The sequence below is a fragment of the Alexandromys fortis genome, unplaced genomic scaffold, assembly GCF_014885135.2.
Source record: "Alexandromys fortis isolate MF-2015 unplaced genomic scaffold, M_Fortis_MF-2015_v1.1 scaffold_4, whole genome shotgun sequence".
Classification (NCBI taxonomy): Eukaryota; Metazoa; Chordata; class Mammalia; order Rodentia; family Cricetidae; genus Alexandromys; species Alexandromys fortis.
Genome location: NW_026067944.1, coordinates 622956 through 643538, shown reverse-complemented (window position 1 = coordinate 643538; position 20583 = coordinate 622956). Strand labels below are relative to the sequence as shown.

General features: G+C 42.6%; 1 protein-coding gene across 11 annotated transcripts in view; it reads right to left on the bottom strand.

Moving 5' to 3' along the window:
• Greb1l (GREB1 like retinoic acid receptor coactivator) overlaps positions 1-20583 on the bottom strand; it is a 265843-nt gene that overhangs the window by 161980 nt on the left and 83280 nt on the right. Inside the window, exon 1 of one of the 11 annotated variants that reach the window (XM_050148815.1) lies at positions 13041-13060. The exons of 9 other annotated variants lie outside the window; for them this stretch is intronic. The gene's annotated coding sequence lies outside the window, so the exon portion shown is untranslated. Of the gene's footprint in view, positions 1-10298; positions 10318-13040; positions 13061-20583 lie in introns of those variants that run through there. One more of the 11 variants, XM_050148812.1, reaches the window with a different exon arrangement.

Below are 20583 nucleotides of genomic sequence, written 5' to 3'. Positions count from 1 at the left end.
AATGGGAGGCTGGGAGGAGGCGGAAACTTTTTTTTTCTTATTCTCAATAAAAAAAAAAAAGAGGCCCTCCTGGCAGGAATGGAGATTTTGAAAAAACCCTCAACTCCTTCCAATAGCCTCCAGTTGCTTTTCTCATCATGTGCAAGAAAAACATGTCAATCATTGGCTAAAAACCTTCCAGAGGTCTGATACTTACTCTTAGGATAGTGTCCACCTTACCTTGAAAATGTTTTCCTAACACTGAGCTCAGAAATAATGACCAACCTTCATATTTACAGCCTTCTACCTGTGCTACCACCCACTGTCTTTTGGGTTTGGTTACGTAAATTTCTTTCATCTGTTCTGACATCAATTCAAGGATGCCTTCTCTTCCACTCAGTCCTTTGCTGAAGGCACTTGTAGAGTCTTGTTCATCTCTTTCCTAACAGTTCACCCGCTTCTGAGACACACACACACACACACACACACACACACATACACACACCAGGTGCTACACTTATCTGATTTTGCCTATTATAAAATCATAACATTGGACTCTTTTCAACAGCACATGTACTAAAATCACAGCATCTGTCATGATATTCTCCAACATAGTAGGTAGTCAAAATATTTTAATCATTTAAATATGTGGTGGTTAAAGACTGAAAGGTTGAAAGGCTTTTTGGTTACAGCCCAGAAAGACTGTAATTAGAATTAAAACATTATAAAATACAAAACAAAAATTATTCCCTTCATGATCCTGAAATAATTTTTAAGTTATTAAGAAACTATTTCAGCTGGGTGGTGGTGGCACAGCAGTTGGGAGGCAGAGGCAGGCCTCTGTGATTTGAGGCCAGCCTGGTCTACAGAGCAAGTTCCAGGGCAGCCAGAGCTATAAAAAAAGAAACACGGTCTCAAAAAGCAACAATAACAAAAAACAACCAAAAAACAAAAACAACAAAAATACCAACCAACCAACCAAACAAACAAACAAACAAACAAACAAACAAAACAGAAAAAAAGAAAAAAAAACTATTTTAGACACAAAATTATCTAAGGGGTTGGAGATGCAACTCCAAGGCACTGGGTTTAAATGATAAAACAGCACAATATCTGTTAATGGATTCTATTTCCTATCACTGATACAGTATCAATAAAGAGTTTGGCATAGCTGGGTCAGAGGGAAGTGAGGAGGAGTTACAGACAGCTGTGGCTGCCCCATGTAGGTAACAGGAATGGCAATGAGGACTTTCAACCTCTGCACCATGCACTTAGTCCCACATTGGCTCTAGAGGAATGAGAAGGTGAAGGAGGAAGAGGGGGACACACCTGGGATAAGAAGCCAGGCAGCCGCCCAGCAGAAAAACATAAGAAGTAGTGAAAGCAAGACACACAGAAGGAAAGAAAAGCAAAAAGTCCAGAGGCAAAAGATAGATAAATAGGTTAATTTAAGTTAAAAGAGTTAGCCAGAACTAGGCTAAGCATTCATAATGAATATTAATTAACTTTGTGTGTCATGATTTGGGAGCTGGTTGGTGGCCTAGAAAGAAAAAGCCTGATACATGTCTTCTGGCCTCTGTGTGTACTAGGTATGCATGGAGTGCACATACATGCAAGCAAAATACTCATACACATAAATAAAAATTCTTTTTTTTCTCCTCTCAAGACAGAATTTCTCTGTAACCACCCTGTCTGTCCTGTAAACTCACTTTGTAGAGCAGGCTGGTCTTGAACTCACAGAGATCCACCTGCCTTTGCCTCTCAAGTGTTGAGATTAAAGGCATGAGCCACCATGTCTAGGAGAAAAATTCTTAAAAAAATAATTTTAACAAGAAGTTCTCTTTTGTTTGTTTTTATTTGCTTTTTGAGACAGAACCTTTTCATAAAGCCGAAACTGGCCTTCAACTCATGATCCTCCTGCCTCAACCTCCCCAGTGCTGGTATAATTATTATAATTATTATTATCATTATTATTATTTTTACCACATCTGGCTAAAAGGAAGCCTGGAGTTTGTGTCAGTTTACTGGTGATTCTGTGAGGCAGACAGAATGTGTGTTTCTCTCCTGCTCATTGTCTCTCACTATTTAAGAAAAGGGCAGAAGCTACATTCTGTCCCTTCCATCTCCAAACAGCAGAGGAAAAGGAAAAGCAGCCAGATGATTTTGAAATAGCCAGAGGGATCCTACAATTTCAGCTGCCAGCCCCTTCCTGCTTGCCATAAAATGGTCTACCAGGGTTCCTTCAATGTAATGGGGTGCACTGTCTCAGCTTATGACATCTGTGCCCACACTATCATGACTTTTGTCCTGTTGTTCCTTCTTCCTCAACATGTCAACTCAATGTGCTCAGATCGTTGAGTGCTAATACAGTAGAAGCTGTTCTTGTTCCCTGACTTCATATGTTTGTTAACCTAGAAAGTACTGCAAACTAGAAGGGATGGCAAATGCTTTCTGAGCTCCAAGAGATCCCCAGCTAGATGTGAAGCAGACTCTGCTCAGAGAATGCAGAAGCTCTGGAGAAACAGAAAACATCAGAGACAGGGGACATGGGGTGGCTTTAAGAGATAGGGTAGGAATTTATCAAACATAACTGGGAGGGCCTAATAACAGACTTCCAGGCATGGTATATTTAAGAAATAATGGAAGGTAAGTGTTGCATGTTGGGTTGATTCCCCAGGTGGGAATCATGGGAGAGTTAAAGAGCCAGAGAACAAAATTTTAAAGTATGGTGGGACTTGTCTTATAAGAAATTTTCTATGTCAAATTAAGAATCTGAATTTCGTCCTAGAAGCAGGAGAAAGTCAAAGAAGTTTCAAAGAACTAAAATTAGTCCTCAGATTTTAAAAAATAGAAGATAAATTTAGCAGTACTGTATAGAGATCAATTATTTCTGCAAGAGCTGGAGATGGAGTTCACTGGTAGAAAACCCAACCTACTGAACATCGGAAGTTTCTGCAAGAGTGTAGAAAGGGGTGTGGTGTAGGAGGTCCTTCTGTCTATGTATTGCTTTCATTGGTTAAAGAATAAAGAAACTGCCTTGGCCTTTTGATAGGGCAGAACTTAGGTAGGCGGGGAAAACAGAACTGAGTGCTGGGAGGAAGAAAGCAGAGTGAAAGAGAGCCGCCATGGAGCCGCCAGAGTCAGACATGCTGAATCTTTCCCGGTAAGCCACTGCCACGTGGCAATATACAGATTAATAAAAATGGGTTAAATAGAGATATAAGAGTTAGCCAATAAGAGACTAGAGCAAATGGGCCAAGCAGTGTTTTAATTTAATTTAATTTCTGTGTGGTTATTTTTGGGCCAAGTTAGCTGGGCAGCCCGGGACAAACAAGCAGCCTCTCCCTACAATAGGGGTAATGCAGGATTTCTTGTAATCAGGCGTGGAGGGAAGGGAGGAGGAATCTCTTCAGTAGGCAAATAGAAATTCAGGACACAAGTTTAGAATTCCATCACACACAAACTGGGCCTGAAGACATCAACCATACAGCTAGCTTATACTGATAGTGGTCCAGGTAGCGAACTGTGTTGAATTGTTAAGCATCAAACCATGAGAAACACTGCAGTTTGAAAATCAAGCAAAGGAAAGCAAAGAAGATGGACAAAGAATAGTAGGAATGGAGTCGGCCTTATGAAGCTGAAGGAAAAAGAACATTCATGAAATGAACATGACATATAACCAGTTACTCTTTAGAGAAGCAACTCTGATAAGGGTGGAAATAGGTTAGTAACTGTAGGAATAAGTGATAGGTGGGGTACTTACAGGATAAGGGTCTTGCCTTAAAGAAAAAAGAGAAGAGAAAGTAGAGACTAGTTTGGAACAAGACCCAACAGACAGGAGCTGTGCTGACGAGAGATGACCTTAGTCTGTAACCTCCCAACTCTATTAGGAAGAGAAACTTGTAAGGCATTTGGTAGTTCCTGTGATTTGCAGCAAACGTAAACATGAAGGAAAGAAACAGCTCAGTATGTCTTAAAGATAAGATCAGCCCGTCAGCACTGCTAGACTCCCACACGGGAGTAGAGGGAGTGATAGGAAAGGAAGATGGATGCATGCCCAGGTCTTAGGAGTTCAGGGTGTATCCTGAAGCCCAAAGGGGCCAACAGTGAAAAACCACGCTCTCATTTCACTGTGAATAGATGTGGGGCTAACAAGGAAGCAAAGACAAAAGCACTGAGGACATGGAGGCTGGGGGGTTTATGACAAGTGTGTAGGACTTAAATAAAAAAAAAAAAAGCTTTGTTTTTTCCATCCCCATGGTTTCTGCTTTAATTCACACTAGACCACCACATCAATTACTCCTTCAATGTGTACTTCCTTAGGACTTGTATATGGTCCTTAGACAAATGTGAATAATTGGAAATAATTTCTGTCTCCTAGATCTTAGGGAAACTAGTGACCACTGTGTTATGTGGGGTGTTTTAATTCATGCCCAGAAAACCTCAAGATTCTGTTCAACTCTGCTATCTCTCATGCAAATTTATTAAATAGTTTTTTTTTAAAAAAAAAAAAACACAACATGAACATACTATCTTGAACTGTTATAGTCTGCCAACTACACTTTCTGTATTTGCCACATTCCAGCCAGGGTGGTTTTATTTACATGCAAACTGAGGTGGAGGAAGGTACCTTCTCTGCTAAAAGGGACTCTGGGGGAAGAAGTTGGGATTTGAATGAAGATGAAGAAGCATTCAGCTCTTAGCCACACTGACTTTAAGATGGCTGTGAGGCATCCAAATGGAGTCATCCAGAAATCCTTTGATTAATCTGAAGTTGAAGTCAAAGGCAAGGTTTGAGATAGGTAATTTGGTGTCAAAGTCAAAGCAATTACGGAGACTCTTTAGGGACTCCAGGAAGTGAGAAGAGCAACCTGCTGGGAAAGAGCAGCTGGGCTGAGTAGTGGTTAGGAAAGCACAAAGATAAGGTTCAGTGGAATGTAAGGTTAGGGAGGACGCTGGTGCTATCAATCTGCAAGGACAGGAACTTCTCCGCAACAGTGAACACAACTCAGGAGTAGGAGCACTTGCCCAAACGTGACTGCTTTTTCTTTTACTAGTTCATTTCTTCCCCTTGATTTGACTTCATTGTCTATGAGTTCACCGTGGATTTAACCTTGATTTGCTAGAAATGTTCATACTGTAGGGTTCTACTCATACCCATAATCGTGTGTGTGTGTGTTTGTGCGTGTTCTGGGGGGCAGAGGAGTCAAGACAGGGTTTCTCTACATAGCCCTTGCTGTCCTGGAACTCACTCTGTGGACCAGGCTGGCCTGGAACTCAGAGATCCACCTGCACTGGGATTAAAGGAGTGTGCCACCATCTTCTGGCTTCTGTTTCTGGTTTTTATTGTTATAGCCCCCTCCAGGATATCCCAGAGACTCTTACAAGAGAAGCTGTGGTTCCATGTCTTCATAGTGGTCTCACTGCACTACAGTGTGGTTTACAGAGCACTGTCTTTAAGCATCTGTGGTATTGGGTTGATAATATTCTGGTGGCTACAGCAAAGAGACTCACTAACTGTCCACTACCATCAACCTTTCATTCTGACTTTCATTGTGAGTCAGGGAGGAAGCCTCCACACAGCACACGCCCATTTTGTTTTGGAGTTGGAGCTCTATTAACAGTGACCATGGATCACTTGGTACTTGTGGACCTCTTGAATCTTCACTAGCAAAATTCAAGGACTTGAGCCCAATAATTGCTGATTCCATGAGTCCAGGAAGACCAATACCTTCTGACCTACAATTAAAACACAAGTTCTTGTCAGGCAGTGGGTGGTGCACGCCTTTAATCCCAGCACTCGGGAGGCAGAGGCAGGCAGATCTCTGAGTTTGATGCCAGCCTGGTCTACAATAGCTAGTTCCGGGATACACTCCAAAGCTACAGAGAAACCCTGTCTGCTTTGAAACAGTTCTTATTCTCCTATTGGGAACGATCGAATTCTTCTCTCTGTAAAATTGGGTTACCATCTACAAGGCACTCTCGCTCGCATGAGCACATTTTGTTTACTATTTAGTTATTGTTTTGTCTGCTAGCTAAAATATTTTTATTAGATGCAAGTTTCTTTTTAAAAAAATCCAACGGCCGGGCGGTGGTGGCGCATGCCTTTAATCCCAGCACTTGGGAGGCAGAGGCAGGTGGATCTCTGTGAGTTCAAGACCAGCCTGGTCGGGGACTGGAGAGATGGCTCAGAGGTTAAGAGCACTGACTGCTCTTCCGGAGGTCCTGAGTTCAATTCCCAGCAACCATATGGTGGTTCACAACCATCTATAATGAGATCTGGTGCCCTCTTCTGGCCTGCAGGCATGGAGGCTGAACACTGTGTACATAAAAATAAATAAATCTTTAAAGAGAGAGAGAGAGAGAGAGAGAGAGAGAGAGAGAGAGAGAGAGAAAAGGATTGTATGTGTGTGTGTGGGGGCAAGATCCTCACAAGAGAACACACAGAAACAACTAACTTGGACCCATAGGAACTCATAGACTCTCGACCAACAGCTAGGGAGTCTACGTTTGTGTGACAGTTGTGTAGCTTGGTTAATCTGTGGGACTCCTAGGAGTAAGATCAGGGCCTTTCCCTAATGCCTTGGCTGGCTTTTGGGAACCTATTCCCCATACAGGGCTGCCTGGCCCAGCCTTAATACAAAGGGAGGAGCTTAGTCCTACCTCAACTTAATATGCCATGATGTTGTTGACCTATGGGAGGCCTTCCCCTTCCAGAACAGAAACAGAGGAGTGGATGGGGGATGGGCAGCAGGGAGGCAGGGGAAGGAGCAGGAGGAGAAGAGGGAGGGGAAACAGTGGTCAAGATGTAAAATAAATGAAAAAGTAATTAATAAAAATGTAATTAATAAAAAGTAGATCTGGCTGTAGGAAAAGCTGTGGGTCATTTTATTAATTAGTGATTAATAATGGACTAAGCCCATTGTGGGTGATGTCATCCCTGGACTGGAGGTTCTGGGTTCTATCAGAAAGCAGGCTGGGCAAGCCATGAGGGAACAAGTCAGTAAGCAGCATTCTCCATGGCCTCTGCATCAGCTCCTGCCCCCAGGTTCCTGCCCTGGGTGAGTCCTGCCTCGCTGCTTTTCCTGCTCAACTCTTCTCTGGAGCTGTCTTTCGGTGACGGAGTCTCAACATGGCAGTAGTAACTCTAGGACAGTCAGCTTTGTCACGGTCACAAGCTGGGATGCACTTGATGTTCTCGGGAGCCTCTGTCTGCCCTCAACACGGCAGGAGGGAGGCACAGCAGCAAGAGCTGCTGGAGACTGTGGAAGCGGGAGGGTGAGGTTGCCTGCCTGCCTCTCAGCAGACCCAGAAGCAGGAACTGCCCAGGCAGTCCTCAGACTGGAGCTGTAAACCTCAAGGCCACACCTACTCCCATTAGCAAGGTTCCACGTTCTAAAGGCTCCCCAATTTGTTCAAACAGTGCAATCAGCTAGGGATCTAGCTTTCGTTAATAGTAACTCTGTTCTGCACTTGCGGATATTCTGGTTGACACCTGCACCCCATCTTTCCCAACTCCCATTTTTCCAGAGAATAAATTTCATGGGTCAAGACTGAACCTAGTAACTGTTAGGAACTGGGGCATGTGACTCCATAACTGATCTCTGTGGGGACACTGATCTGTGGGGCTCTCGCAGTGGGCATAAATTGACTACAGAGAAAGAAAAGGGACACTGTTCTACCTACCTCTTCTGTTTAGCCATTAAGAGTTTTTATTTAATACATTTAGGATAAAACATTGGGATAATGATTGTGATTTCACAGCATATGGAGTGTGTAATTTGGTTGAGCAAGGGACCAACTCTGAATACTAAATCTAACTTCCTAATCCTGCTTCTTTCGTTCTAACATACACTTAGGGTCAGTGACTGGTGCCGTGGCCTCTGAGGAGCATTGCTCCAGATGGTCCAGACGCTCTGTGGTGTTGCTACAGATCTGGGGAAAACAGACCCTAGCGTGTTTGGACCAGAGAAAGTCTCCTTGAGAACTGAGCTATGCAATGGTGACTTCGGCAGAGCTGTTATTTCCTCTGTCTGTTTCTACAGCTTCAGGATGTGAACTGGTGTGAGGGATTGTGGGTGACAGAATGTGGTTAGTGAATTTTAGCCATTAGTGTCCCTGTCTTTCCTTTCCTCTCCCTCCAGTACCTCAGGAAAGCTTTTTTTCCTCTTTCTGTTCTTCCTCTTCTTTCATCTCTTCCTTCCCTTCCTCCCACTCCTTTGTGAGACACATGACTCAGGCCCGGCCTGGAGTCCACTCTCTTTCTCTTTTGAAATTGCTTATTTAATCCCCACTCCCACTCTCTCTCTTTCTGTGTGTGTGTGTGTGTATGTGTGTGCGTATGCTTGTGTGTGAAACACAATACCTCAGTCAAATGTTTTATTTATGGGAATTATTTTTTTTTTGAATTAGAAAGGGACACAAGACAGAGACAGCTCAGAATGGCACTACTTTGTGCAAACGGTGAGTGTGGGGATGTGCCCAGTTGTCCCCTTGGCTAAAGGGACAAACTATTAGGAGGGCATGGGAAAGTGTCAACAATTGCCTCCAGTAGGCAGCAGAGACTCAGCCATATTTGCCACCAAGGCTACCCTCCTCCTGGGGCAGCCTACTTGCTTAAGGTGAAGGTGGAACCATGGTTTTTTTTTTCTGTACCTTGTGGGACAACCCTGGGCATTTCAAGGAGCTGAGCTAAAAGTCTGACGGTGGTGGCACACACCTTTAATCCCAGCACTTGGGGAGGAAGAGGCAAGTGGATCTCTGAGTTTTAGACCAGCCTCATCTACAGAGTGAGTTCCAGGACAGACAGGGCTATGCAAAAAGATTCTGTCTTGAAAAGCAACAACAACAACAAAGAGAGGGAGTGATGGAGGTGGGTCTTGTATCTTATCTGTTGATTTCATTGGTTAATAATAAAGAAACTGCCTCGGCCCTCATAGGACAGAAAATTAGGTAGGCGGAGTAGACAGAGGAGAATGCTGGGAAAAAGAAGCTGAGTGAGTGAGNGAAAAGACCAGCCTGGTCTACAAGAGCTAGTTCCAGGACAGGCTCCAAAGCCACAGAGAAACCCTGTCTCGAAAAAACAAAAAAAAAAAAAAACAAAAAAAAAAAAAATCCAACGATTGGGTACTTCAGTTCATTTAGGTAATAAAAAGCAACAAGGAGAAACATAAAATATCCTTGTGGATCTTGTTAACACAATGCCTCGCCCCCTTTTTCAAATGAGAAACCCAAGATCACTGAAGGACTAAAAAGCAGGATTGGGACCAGAGTCCAAGGCTCTCAGCCTATACTTTTTTAAACAACCAAAATGGTAAGGGGAGAAAAGTCTCTTGAAAGGCAAAACCAGATGAAGGTGGAATGCCAGTTGGTTGAATTTAAACAGTGCTTTCATTTTGCTCTTTCGGGATTCACAAATAAACAACTCTAGTGATTAGCAGGAAGGGCTGGCGGATAAAACATTCTAACTCCTCAACAAAAATATTTGTGTTTTCATGCCAGAGTTAGTAAACCAACTGCTAAAATTACAGTAAATGAAAACAAAGATGATTAGCAAACCTATAGGACCATCTCCCTCACTCTTTTGAAAGACAAAAAAAACAAAACAAAACAAAAACTCCAAATCCCTGTGGCTAGCAACTCCGGGGTCCCATTGTAAATCCCCTCTCATAAAGAAGCACAGCTACCTGCAGAGCCAAGGAGGACAAATCACATTGGTAAAGAACCAGAGGAGCAGAGGCAGCAGCGCCTGAGCCTGGTAGACAAAAGGCAGCATTCCAAGTGGATGCCACTGCTGGAGCTGAGGGTCTGAAGACAGGTCAGCTTAAAGCCACCGGAGAGACAAGTTAGAAAGTAAAGCCATTTTGAGACTTTAGAAAATGACCTTCATTAGACTCTCAGGTGTTTAAATGTGATTGTTATCATTGTTCATTCTAAGTTGTGTCTGCCATGAGACCTGACAGAGGGGACTGAAATTCTCTGCCTTGTCCTCTCTTTGTTTGTTTGGTTGGCTTTTTGGTATTTTTGGGACAGGGTTTCATTGTGTAGCCCTGAAACTCGTTCTGTAGACCAGGCTGGCCTCAAACTCAAGAGATCCATCTGCCTCTGCCTCTGGAATGCTGGGATTGAAGGTGTGCGCCGCCACCACCACCAGGCTGCTTTCCTCTTTTAATATGGCTAACATTTTAAAAGTCTGTAGTGACTTTAAAATTGGAGATATGCATATTTCAATTTATGCCCACACTACTCAAGAGTGTTGTTTTAAACCTAGATTAGAAACATTCAAACATCTTCAGTGGTAATTAGGGGAGGTATAGTACCAGATCGAGCAGCCCGCATTCACCGTTTTCAGTTACATGGTCCGTCGTTCACTGTGAAATCCGAGAAAATTTATTGTGAGACATAGACAAAAGTGGTCTGATAATTTGATTTCTTTCAAGATGTATTTTTATGTGTATGTGTGTTTTGCCTGCTTGTATGTATGCGTACCATGTGTGTGCTTGGTACCTGTGGAAGCCAGAATAGGATGTTAGATCCCCTGAAACTGAAATTGCACATAGTTTTGAGCTACTATGTGCTGTACACAGAACCAGGGAGGGTTCCCTGGAAGAGCAGCATATGCTATAACCACTGAGGCCTCTCTCCAGCCCCATGTCTGACATTTTAAAGAATCCTCAAAATTGGGCTGGAGAAATGGCTCAGTGGCTAAGAGTATTGGTTGCTCTTCCAGAGGACCTGGGTTCAATTCCCAGCAACCACATGGTGGCTCACAGCCATCTATAATGGGATCTGATGCCCTCTTCTGGCGAGCAGGCATACATGCAGATAGAACACTCACACATAAATAAATAAGCTAGACAAAAAACACCACCAAAAACAACAACAAAAAGAACAAAAGAAAAAATTTAAAAAAAGTAAAAACAAAAAGATCCCCCAAAGTCAAAACCGAATAATAATAATGAGAAAACTCATTTGCAATTTCTACTTTCAGAAAAGGAATTTCTCATCATGGGTCCCAGTTTTACTTTAACACTGAGAACAAAAGCGGTTCAGTTCCCACCTTCCTCTGAAAGATGTTTTTGCTTTGTCAAATCTAACAGGTTCTAAACAGGGCTACAGTGGCATGACAGCCAGTTCACACCTAAGAGACTGGTGCTGCCTAGACTTTCCAGCCAGGTGAACATTCGGACTTATTTATATTCAAAAAATGAGAAGGAAATTAACTGAGTTTAAATTCAAAAAAGCTGTCTGGCTTCTCCTATCCTACTTGGGTTCAAAATGATAGTAAGTCAAACTTTCTAGCATTCGATAGCAAGAGGAGCATGGAATAAAGAGTTCAGGCTGAGCCATATATGAAGTACATTGTGAAAGAAGGGCACAAGTGTCTTCTACAAACTTTCTAAGAAGAAATGTTACCAGAGCTATAGCCTCTGGTCTTTTCTGTTTCGTCACAGATCTATCCTACAGATGCCAGCAACTACTGTATTTCTCAGATGTCCTTACAGCCTTCTGTTTTTCCAGCTGTTTCTCCCTCACTCCTTGGTAGCCAAGAGGCTGGACCCAAAGCGGCCCGATGTGTGCTGTGCCAGGAGGCGGAGCAATGAGGAGCGCTATGAATTGTGTTCCACTCTTTAGAATAGGCAGTAAGCTGGGGAATGGAAACACCTCAAATACCCCCAGAATAATGGCTGTGGATCACCTTGGGCAGTTAAAACCCTCCCAGGTGTAGGTCCCTATCTACAGGAGGTGTTGGGCTTTATTCTCTAAAGTTCTTTGTGCACATTATCTCTTAATCAGATCACCACAAGCAGAAGCAGCAAAGCTGACACTCAATTGTTCTGACTCAAGAGCCAGTTTGTTTGTTTGTTTGTTTGTTTGTTTGTTTCTCTGTCCCCTGCTACCTGAGTGGCTGCTGTGGTGGGGCTGTAGTTACCTTCCTACAGCTCAGATGCTGTGAATGGGGGTTGAGAGTTTGACTTGAACTGAAACAAAGGAAGCAAAGCTACATACATAAACAAATAAATAAACTCATACCACTTCAGAGAGAAGCTGCACTCGGGGCTTGTCACCACTGTTCACTGTAATGGGCAGGAAGAATAGAAGTGAGGATACAGAAACATCCCGGGGTGCAGCACTTTATAAAAGCTGATAATCTTAGGTTGCTCAAAGAAAAACTCATGAAAATAATAGACTTCCCAACTGCCTTGGTCTAAAGCTGAGAAAATGGGGGTATGTTAATTCCAATGCTTGCTAAGGCTCTTGCAGCTCCTTGATTCTGTTCAGAGTTCTGAAGAGGAGGTTCCAGGAGCACAGGAGAGTCACTAAGGCCACTAGGCACTAGCAACAGTAACTCCTGGTCCAAGTTTCTTACTAACCTGTGACAGTTGGCCTGTACTGTTTTCTCCCTGGTAGGGAACTGGGCATTAAACACCATTAAATACCTGCCTATCAACTAGAGTTTCATCCATAAAACCTAAAGCAACCCATTGGCATGTGAGAAACATACAGCAGAAGAATTCAAATGGATTCACAAGATCAAACATTTTGTTAGTTACTGGATAAGACGTGATGTTCAGGCTCAGGCTTTGACAAAAGTTCTCAGGGGTCATAACTAAATCTGGCTTTACATGACAGGTCCATGTTCCTAGGGGCATCAGTAGACTGTTCAACAGTACAAGAAGCATCATGTCTGGAATTCTGAAGTAGAGGACGCTTTACAAGACACGAGGCATCCTTATTCATGGAAAGACTGAGTAGAAAACTGACAGTATTACTAAGCACTTGATACTAAAGTGCTTTTCTAGAGAAGGGGACAGTGGAAATGACAGGAGCTGAGGAAAATGGTCCAGCAGCACAGAAGGGTAGAAGCAAGAGCAGAAAGACATATGGGGAGGCCGCAAAGATAAATGTTGATTGCAAGTAGTGTGTGTTAGAAACCATAGCATTACTGCCTGTTCGGTGCTGCCCAAGTTACCGTAAGCCATACAAGAATCGCTGAATGAATACACTGAAAAGTTAGTCACCCTGAGCGACACAGGAATAAATATATAAATAAACATTACCTCACTCAGTGGACGGGGCGAAGCCAGATTCATTGCTTACTCACGTTTTCTGACTACATTATTGCCAAGGATCCTCTGGCTGCACGGCTGAGAGATGAGTGGGAGGCTGGGTTTACTGTATGTGATGTTTCCATGTGCTAAGGGTGTTATTTGCTTGGCTGGCTGCAGGAGTCACCTGCAGGGAGAGGACTGCTGACACACACAGCCAGGTACAGGGAGGCGAGCATGCAAACTCCCAGGAGAGGAAGCTGCGCAGCACCTCTGAAGAGCCAAACATTGTTTCTGCTAGAAAGAAAGCCGACTGCTTGTGGTCCCAAAATGTCCAGTAATTACTCCCCTCTTCACAAGCAAAGTTGGCAAGTGTGGTTTTCAGAGGATCGAAAAGGTAGCAAGGCACTAATGGTTACATTTCGCCTGTAGTTAGTCTAACCTTTGAAACCTGCAAATCATGGGACTCTCAGGAGAGGTCAATGTAGCCTTGCTCTTCTTATATTCTTGCCCTGTTCAGATGGAGAATAACATACTAAGGATTATTTTATGAAACACAAAACATACTACAGGGACTGCAAACAGTCAAGGTCTTGAAATGACTCATTCTCACAGCCAGTAGCTGAGAAGCCCTCCCATTTTAAGTTAGCTTGTTTTCCTTTTTAATCACTGTGACAAAGGAGCCAAGTGATAGGTTTTTCATACTTCAAGTCACTAAAGAAAACATCATTTGTCCTTGGGCCATCTTTCCCCTGTGATTTTGGACTAACAAACCATTTATTTCTAGAATGAAGGCTTTCTTGCTATATGTTCAGAAACCTACAGAATCTTTAAAAACCAGTATGGAAATGTTCCTCTCATGCTGAAGGTATTATATGCTACTGAGTAACATAAAATAAAGCACACTGTCCTGAATTTAAGACACACCAATTACTGGTATTTCAATTAGGTATTCATTATTAAATGGTCTACTTTACAAATTATTAAATTACCTTCCCCACCCATAACACATTATACACCCATCTTAAAAATGCAATGTCCTGCTTATCACAGGGACACGAGGACACCATCACCAAGATTAATGGCGTACGGTATTTTAGGTACAAATGACCACTTTTATGTAGTGGCAAAAACTCAGCAAGGGTTTAGAAAGGAGAAAACCCAAGTGCTCCTCTATTGAGTCTGTTCAGCTGGTGGGCAAGGAATTGACCACTGGCTTTTGAAAGCAGGGTCAGGAAGACAAAGAGAAACATTTTCTCTAACTGGCTGTATTTTTATTAATTAGTAAACTGTCTCTTCTTCACATGTTCTATGTCATCCAGATGGATTATCTTCAGTTTTCACTGCAGTCCTCTCAAAGGTCAGCTAAAGGACAGTACAAGAGGAATATAATGGGGTGCTTTTCCTTTAACAGAACCATCACATCCTCTCTTGAAAAAGGAACGGGGAGAGGGGGAGTGCAGCCATTGACCCCTGGACTTTCACTTTTTCTGCAATTAAATTCTAAAAAGTTGTGGCGTATTTCATGAAAATTATCACTTTGGTTTATTATCTTCAACATCTAAAACTAGAATGGAAAATAATTAAAGTTCTGATATTTTTCAAAACTCAAGTGCTGAAGTTTATTAACCTAATTATTGCTATCAGATGTGAAGTAAGGCACCTAGCCAGGCATCCAGGTGACACTACCCAGTTTCTGGGGAGGCTGAAGCTGGAGGAGATCCAAGGCAGCCAGAACAATCTCAAAGGTAAACAAATAAGAAAACAAAAAACTTCTCAATTGATCTTGGCTATGTAAACACTCTCTGGACTGGGGAAATGGCTCAGTGGAGTGTCAGCTACAAGCATGAAGACCCAAGTTCAGATTCTTAGCACTGACATAAAAAGCCAGGCTTTTCTGTGTTAGATTCACAGCTCTGTAATCCTAGGATAGCAGGGACGGAGACAGGCGGATCTCCTGGGACTAGCCAATTGGTCAACTCTAGGTTCTATGAGACCCTATCTCAAAAGAATGGTGGAGAGCAATCTAAAAAGACACCTGACATGGACCTTTGTTCTACACACACACACACACACATACACACATACACACATACACATACACACATACACACACACACACACACACACTGAATCTGACCATATGAATGTTATAGTTAACTACAAAACTATTACTAATATTAGATAATATTAAAATCTATCTTAATGACTGTTTCCTGTGTAACAAGATAGCTAATTTGTACTTAAAACTACTGGGGCTCCAGAAAAGGCATGGTAGAAATGTCTAAAGCAGTAAGTTACTGAAAATCTAATCTCAAACCTAGTAGAAAACATATGACCTGGTGATGGGGGAGAGTCTTCTGTGAGAATTAGCTAGTAAGAGGCTGGAACTAATGGGCCAGGCAGTGTTCAAAAGAATACAGTTTCCGTGTAATTATTTCAGGTAAAGCTAGCTGGGTGGCGGGACACAGCCCGCCGCTCCACACTACTACAGAGAGGCCGTTCCTCATACTGCAGAGTGGCGCTCACATCTTGCTTTAACCCATTTCTAATAATGTGTGTAACACCACAAGGTGGCTTACCAGGAAAGATCTTAACCTGCGTCTCTCTGGAGTGGGAGAATCATGGCGACTGCCTGACTCGGCTTCTTTCTCCCAGCATTCTGTTCTGCTTACTCTGCCTACCTAATTTTCTGTCCTATCAAAGGGCCAAGGCAATCTATTTAACCAATGAAATTAACACAAAACAGAAGACTTTCCCCCATCAGACGGGTGTCCTATACTAAGAGTCACTAAAATAATAGACACTGTGCTATTACTGAATATTCTAGTACACAATCCTAGTTGTATGTGTGTGCTTACGCATGCATTTGAGTGTTGGGAACGCTCAACTACCTATGTAAGTACTTGGATGGAAGAGAAAAATGGATGATTATAGTGGACTAAGCCAAGAAATGAAACTGGTTTTGCTGCAGATGCAGGCTCTCCTTTATGTAAAAAACAAAATGGCAGTTTGCAATGACAAGTTCGAGAAGTGATAATTCACCCAGCAGGAAAAGACTTCCTCTTTTCCTCCTCCTCTTCTTCTTTTATAGAAATCTGACAATAGTGTAGAGACAAGTAACCTTCTACTAAGTATGTCCCCAAAGACATTGTTTCATTTCTTTCTGTTCAATAGACCTCGAGTCAGCTAGTATGCATCATTTAAGAGGCAGAGTACAGTTGGGCAGTGGTGGCACACACCTTTAATCCCAGCACTAGGGAAAAGGAGGCAGGCAGATCTCTATGAGTTCAAGAACAGCCTGGTCTACAGAGTGAGTTCCAGGAGAAACCCTGTGTTGAAAAACCAAAAAAAAAAAAAAAAAAAAAAAAAAAAAAAAAAAAAGCAGAGTATAAACCAATGCATTTAGGAAGTTTTGGGTTTTTGGGTTTTTGTTGCTGTTTGTTTTTAACTAAAATGACTATTTTGTTTTTGAAATTTGAGGTTCAGATACCTGAAAAAGAAATTCATTTGACAAAACTTCATTGTATTTGTTTTACTCCCTGCGTTCTATCTCTAAATGTCAAAGGTGATTCTGAGTAGAAGTTGTGCTCAGAGTACCTGTGAGGAATGTATATATCTTCAATGTTGAACCTGTTTCAACTGGATTAAAATTAAAAATTGAATTTTAAAACAGATATCTTAAGTCATAAAATTATCTGCTTTATTCAAAATTGTGCCTTCTGATCTGCTGTCAGTTTTTAGTAGCACACAATGTCTCTTCTACTATAGGATGCACTTCTGGCTGGGAACAAGCTGTCTCCTATGGCTAGGGCATTTCCAAAGCTGACACACAAATTCAGGCAGTCAGACCTGGAGGACTGCAGGAGAGGAAGAACAGGAGGGGCTGCCTGAAACAGAATGACTTCCTGAGCATCACAATGTCATGATGCAATCCAAGTTTCTCCGAAGAGTCCTCAAAGACAACAGAGTAAGAGTTCAGATTAGCAGAGATCTTTAAGTCCCTTTCTCTGAAAGTCTTCCATCAGAGTCAGAAGGATAATGTCTCTTTTCAGCCAATGAGAAAGTTGTTTTCACATGAGCATAATTAATCTTGTGACACTATGACAAAGAAATTTGTTAAAAGGATTTCTCCGATTTCCTCACAAATCCATCATCTGCTCTTCTTTCTGAACACTCACATCAGCAGAACTGTCCGTCAGCGGAGGCACCGGAGAGAGCTCTCGGCTTGACCGAGAGGGCTCTGATGCACTGCAGGCCTATTTAAGTGCAAGAAGCCATTGTTGCAAAGTTACTTTACAGCAGTTAAACAAATATAATGGCCACCAATTCAACCATTGTGCGCCCAGACTTGACTAAAACTCCTGTGAGAAGTTCACTAATGACAAGGCACTGAGTTTTGAAGCCAGATAAAGACTCTGCAGATAAATTAGACTAATGTCCACTTATAAAAAAGGACATTCTCAAAGATGGAACAGTTTCTTTATAAATGAATGTACAGGATTCTGTACTGTATATCCATGAAGAGTCCATCTAAAAGAAGAAAAGCTTGATACTAGTCTAACATTGTGACCTTTAAAAATCCAGTTATCATTTACTACATCACACCCATGCTGCAGCTCCGGCTAGGTTACAGAACAAAGTGCTCATTTGAACCCTTTTTTTCACTTTTATCATAATAATTTGTTTTTAGAGGGAGAAATGTAGGTATGTCTTTGTGCTTTTAGTACCACCTATAAAAGAAATTTGAAAGCCCTCTGCATTCCCTCGGAGTTTCTGCTGCTTCCTTGGGTGGGACTGATGAATCAGGGCACTGTAGGTCAGTTTCAAACACAGGAGCGGAGCACTCTGGGCAAAGGTCCAGAGAATGCAGGCTCAGCTTAGTTTCAAAGCAATGACCACAAAATGGAAACAGAACGAGACATTTCACTAAACTGCTGAAAGAGCACCCCCAGTATCAGAAGAGATTACAACAGGCCCTGTATTCTTTATAGATGCCAAGAAAGGCCACGTGAGCCCAGACACCAGGACACACTGACACCATATATTCTGTTTGCACCACAGTAACCTTGACAACTCAGTTCTGGACACTGAAAACATTTGCTTACCCTTCCAATTCCCAAATACTGAGGGTGACCCTCACAGGCCAAGGATTCAGCTCCTCGGTGCTCTCATAACTAAAGGACAGACTGTCATTTCCTGCCTCATGTGGGGCTTCCTCTCCAACAGAATTGTCTCCTCAACAAGAGAGCCAATTGACAGCTAAGCTACAACTAGGGCCCATGTCTCTTCTGATGGGTAACTTGGTTTCAGTTTTTCTTAAATTACAAAGATATGAAGAGCTAGGAAACTCAAGATGCAGAAAAACCCTGTCACTAAAGAAATCAGATTAGTTGGATTGAAGGCTATACTTCAGAAATTAGATTTGAGAAGCAGAAGTTAATAGTGGTGAGCTGGTAGTAAAAGCAGGAGAGAGGGCTAGCTGAAAGATGCCTGCACAAACCCTGATGGGTAGTGGGGGAGGGGCATGCCTGCCCCAGTCAGGGCCAGAAAGCTCCCAGGGGCTCTGGTCACCAACAGCTCCATTGTGGGTTAATTGTTCTTTTGTAAATAGCTTGCCTTCCTACCAGGATTGTGGGGGATTGTTTTTCTTTGGTGGGGCGGCCAGTAGGGGTGGCGGTAGGGGCAGGAACCAACCCTTATCATTTTGGTTTGTCCTTTTTGCACAGGCAGCGTTTCGTCAAGGAGAACAATAAACACTAGCTGGACCAAGCTAGGTGGAAACTTGAGCAACAGGGTTTTAGCTGTGTCCAAGGCCATGTGTGTAAATCTGGGACGGGAACAGGCAAATCTTCCTAGACACAGTATATGGAAAAACAACCCAGTCCTTGAGATTAAAGGCCAAGTCCTAAAAGAACATGTTGCTTGCAATAATCTTGGAGTTAAAACCTTGGCAAGAAAACCCACTAGAACTCATACAAAAATCAAGGCAAAACACTTCATTCTCTGACCCTTAGAGATTTCTTTTTAACACGGAATTAGTGTTTTGTTGTTGGAACAGATCCTGTCTATGTAATAACCCCCACTGGCCTGGAACTCAAACTCATAGCAATCCTTCCACCTCAGCCTTAAGGGCTAGTCCAGGACTGACTAGCAAGGGTTGGTTTGGATGTGGTTTATTAGAGTATTGTGCCAGTTTGCAGTAATACTGCATGGTAGCTGGATCCTAGCTCTCCCATCTCAAGGGTACACTTGGGTTCTCTTTGCCTCACTTTACTTGCCTATAAAACAGGGATAATAATAATAATGGTGTTTATCCATCAAAGTGTGGTTGGAAGTGCATAACTGATCCTCGGTTCCTGTTTACACATTTCTCTTAGTTTCACTTCCCATTTTATTACTAGAGATTGAGGTGAGACACAAGTATATACAAACTACATAACATAGCTTTCAGTATTGAGAAAAGAGCAGGTTCTCCAACTCGAACTACATGGCTCCCTAATCAATCAAGAAGAAAGAATAGGGAAATCAGGCAGAACCAGCAAACAGAGGAGCAGAGCAGGGTAACTGAGGAATGGAAACAGCCTGCCCCTCAGAAGTCCCCAGGTCTCCTGCACCACCCAGTTTCCTTATCGTCTGTGTATCCCGGAAAGCAAGGGTTGCAGAAAACACACTCCATCTTGTTATTTCACTGTTTCATTTGTTACTAAAGCTGCACGTGTGCGAGGCTCTACTGTACAGCAGGACTGACTTCTCTTCCCAAGGGGCCTCAGAGCATCAGGGTTGAGGACAGGGGACAGGAGCTCGGAGGGGAATGCTGGGTAACTGGGAAGTTTCTAGTTTGAACATTCCAACAAATATCACAAGGGTAATTTAGAGGGGGAGAGTCGCATTACTGACACCTGGACCCCCAGGAGGAAACTAGAGTATAGATCAAAAGAGGAAGTCAACACTTTTCAAATTGTTTTAAATAAAATAGTCTTTTATTTCCTCCCTCCCAAACAGCCCCATATTCTTCACTACTTCTGCAACAGTTGTTAATCAGCGTGGCTGATTTCATAAACCAAATGGCTTGATGGATTTTTGTGTGTGGCTAAACTTCTGTTTTGGTATGGGACAGCTAGGTGAAAAAAGAAAAATAAAGAAAAGCAGACGTCTGCCAAAAGGCCACATGTGCCAAATGGTGTGAGACAGAGCAAGGGCAGCAGAGGAGGCAAGAACAACAGGCTCAGACACCTGGTTTATTACTAGGGGAGTTTGTAGGCGGGAAGACCTGCTTTATTGATGAGTTCCATAGTCAGAGGTCCCAGTTGAAAGGAACTTTAGAGGCCATAGCAGTTTTAGTCTCAGGCTACTGTTTAACATATATTTGATCAAGGTTAAAGGGTGATTTGTATGAATAATTGACTGAAGTAATGGAAAGTAAACAAAATGAACGTGGTCTACTGAGGAAAAGCAGCTAACTGGCTATCCAGCACATTCACTACAGCAAGGATCTAAGATGAGTGCTGATAGTGAGCGAGGATCAAGAAAGAATGCTTGGTGTGGGACAAAT